Source organism: Sinocyclocheilus rhinocerous, unplaced genomic scaffold (assembly GCF_001515625.1).
Source record: "Sinocyclocheilus rhinocerous isolate Xijiao unplaced genomic scaffold, SAMN03320098_v1.1 scaffold233, whole genome shotgun sequence".
In the NCBI taxonomy this organism is placed as follows: domain Eukaryota; kingdom Metazoa; phylum Chordata; class Actinopteri; order Cypriniformes; family Cyprinidae; genus Sinocyclocheilus; species Sinocyclocheilus rhinocerous.
Window position 1 is genome coordinate 36,000 of NW_015643174.1, and position 3,271 is coordinate 39,270.

The 3,271-nt window shown below is 37.1% G+C and overlaps 1 protein-coding gene across 6 annotated transcripts in view; it reads right to left on the reverse strand.

Annotated features, from left to right (window-relative positions):
* The window catches only part of LOC107757055 (nuclear receptor subfamily 2 group C member 2-like), a 26,520-nt gene extending 23,407 nt beyond the window's left edge, over positions 1-3,113 (reverse strand). For 4 of the 6 annotated variants that reach the window (XM_016574423.1, XM_016574422.1, XM_016574420.1 and 1 more), the window contains exon 1: positions 2,939-3,112. The gene's annotated coding sequence lies outside the window, so the exon portion shown is untranslated. Of the gene's footprint in view, positions 1-2,938 lie in introns of all 6 variants that reach the window. The other 2 variants (XM_016574421.1, XM_016574424.1) reach the window with 1 other exon arrangement.
* Between the last annotated feature and the right edge of the window lie 158 nt (positions 3,114-3,271).

Genomic DNA, 3,271 nt, shown 5'->3' on the forward strand with positions numbered 1-3,271 from the left:
TTTGTTTTTTCTCATTGTGATGGATGAGTAAGGGCATTTGGCCTTTGTTTTCCCTCCTATTTATATTCCTGTGAAACAGGAAGCCATGGCTGGATAATTTCATTTTCATAATCACCCTGGTATGCTCAAAATTGTAAATATGAATGGGGATATACTTCACAGATATTTTACTCATAAGAATTTCTAGGGGTGCCAATAATTGTGTCCAACGTGTATTTGAGAAAAACATTTATTTCATAATGAGATTTTCCCCCATTTTCAATTGTTTTAGTTCAATGAAAGGTTAGATATTTGTGAATTTTTTTAAATAAAAGATCAAAATGATTAACAATGCAGATTTATTTTCACAGCCTTCTTTGATCATATTTACCAAGGGTGCCAATAATTCTGACCACGACTGTATAAAACCAAACAACATTGGTGATCACGTTTAAACCAGTTTCCACAAATCTCTTTTTAATGATCAGCTAAGGGGGAGAGTCTTCATCTTTTCAAAATATGTGATCATAGGTTGCCATGTCTCATAAAATTTTTGGACAGATCCTTTCATTAAATATTTATTTTTTTCTAATTTCAAATACAAAACCAGATCACACATCCACATTGAAGCTTTAGGTGGGATTGTTGATTTCCACTCAAGTAATATTCTTCTTCTCGCTAATAAAGTGGCAAAAGCGACACAAATTTTTAACTGTTTGTCAATGATATTTTGCATTCTGGTACACCAAAAATAGCAATTTCAACACTGGGTTTTATTTCTAAATTAAAGGCATCATTTTTAGTGTTTTAAATATTAGTGCCCAATAGTCACTCAGTTTTGGCAAGCCCAAAACATATGAAAAAAGTCTGCTTTGTCACTTTTACATCGATCACACACCTCATCAACATCGGGGTATATTTTTGAAAGTCTACCCTTTGTGTAGTAGGCACGGTGAATGATTTTGAATTGTTTAAGACTGAGGCGTGCACAAGAGGTTGATCCATTTACTCTACTCAGAGCCTCATCCCATGTTTCATCAGGTATTTCAATCCCCATGTCCTTTACCCACTCACCTCTAATTCGGTCAATTAAAACCTCATTTGGAGACATAATGATCATATATATTGCTGCAATTTGACCTTTAAGAACAATAGGAGACTGTAGGATTTTATCCAGCAATGAAGCAGGTGGCAGATCAGGAAAAGTTGAGCTCTGAGCTTGGATAAAATGTCGGACTTGAAAGTAACGAAATAGATTGGGTTGTGACAATTGAAATTTCTCTGAAAGGTCACTAAAACTAGCAAAAGTGTTATCTATATAAAAATCACTACATCTGGCCAAGCCTACCCTCTGCCATTGTACATATGTGAAATCTAGTTTGCCAGCAGGGAACAAGTCGTTATTACAGAGAGGGCTTAGCAGAAAAATTGGTGAGTTTATACCTTTGTCTAAACTGTGACCATATCTTGAGGGTAGAGCATACAACTGGGCTTGAAGAATATTTAGAGGGAGAAAATGGTAACTTCATTGTTATTAGAGCAGAAAGTGATGTAGAAATACAAGTATTTGCTTCCGCTTTACACCAATCAACCTCTGGTGTGTTATACCAACAAACAATTTTTTGGAGGTTAGCGGCGCAGTAGTAGCTCATAAAATTAGGAAACGCTAAACCTCCCAAGACCTGTGTCTTTCGAGAAGCTCTTTACGAATTCTAGGATTCTTCCCCCTCCACAAGAATGATAAAATAGGTTTATTTAGTGTATGGAAAAAAGCATTTGGTGGAAAAACTGGAAGGGGCTGAAATAAGTACAAGAATCGAGGTAAGACATTCATTTTTATACAATTCACTCTCTGCCTGCTAGAGATAAGTTTAGTACGTCCCATCTCTGAAGATCAGATTTAATTTTACTTATTAGTGATCAAATTAAATCTTAAATAAAAAATTGCACTTATTTAATGTCATAAACTGATTCTTGTGGTAAATATGCCTGACAAGACTGTTACACTGAATTACATTTTAGTGGCTGTTTTCTGTAAATCTGGGTAAAAATTATTTATTTGTTGCGCAGAAAAAAAACTATTTAACAGGGCACTTTCTAATGTATTGAAAATTAACAACAACAATTCAAAGCTGTATTACACATTGTTTTAATGCTTGAAAACCATTTTTCATCTTTGACCCACTAATAAATAAAGTACTTGTTTTATTAGCATTTATGTAATCAACAAATCCATAAAAATGTCACTTTATGGATGTGTAGTTATAAGCTCTCATATATACATATTCAGTCACAGGATTCAAATGAAGCTGTACAGACTTGCATTGATTGGCTGGAATTGCTGTTCGTCATCAAACAACGACTCGCTGATAGGTTAGCGGTGAGGTTAATAAAGCGCCTCAGAGCGGAGCTATCCAGGAAGTCGTGTTCAAAACACGGAACAAAATGGAGACCTTGACGCAATGCCAAGAAAAGAAAAAAACACGAACCCTTTGTTAAACAATTAACATAGAACACATTCATAATTCCTCATGACAGTAATATTCAGGTCAAGTCAGGCGACAGCTCAAAAGTATCCACTAAAATGTATGAGCATTGAAGGTAAATCCTCCCACTGAAGAGACCCGCGGAGGCAAAGGTAAAAGGGTCGAGTTCATATGTTAGCTCTCAGGCTAACCAGCTAATGCCTAAAACATGTATACCGATGTATAAATCACATCACAATGATCGACTCAATTACATTTATATACAACAGTTGCTCTAGAACAACGCGAAATATGCCAGGCATTGTAAACCATACTATATTCGGACAGGCTTTTGTCCTTAAATAAAAGCAGAAGCGTGATTGTTTACAGCACCGTTGAGGGCCTGCATCTCTGCACTGCGCGCGCAAACGGGGTTTTTCACGGAATGTTTTGACCAACCATTGTGCGACATGCAGAAGCGAAAAGCTGCTCACCTGTGATACGGACGGGCGCAGGTTTTTTGCTCTCGGGTTTATTGCACATTATTTGTTATTGTTTTACTCCAGTGAAAGGTCATAGTTCGTGACCCCGTTCGCAAGCGTGCGAGAGTTTCCTTCCTCTCGGGCTCGTTCACGGTTGCGCGGACACGAGCGTCTGGAGCCAGGCGTCGCTGACGTCATCATGTCTGTCTCCTAGACGACCGCGCGGATTGGCCGCCTGTTTATTCCTAATTCACAAATAACCACACACACACACACACACACACATATATATATATATACCAGGAGGGAACATTTAATTTAAAAGTCAGTGAATATATATATATA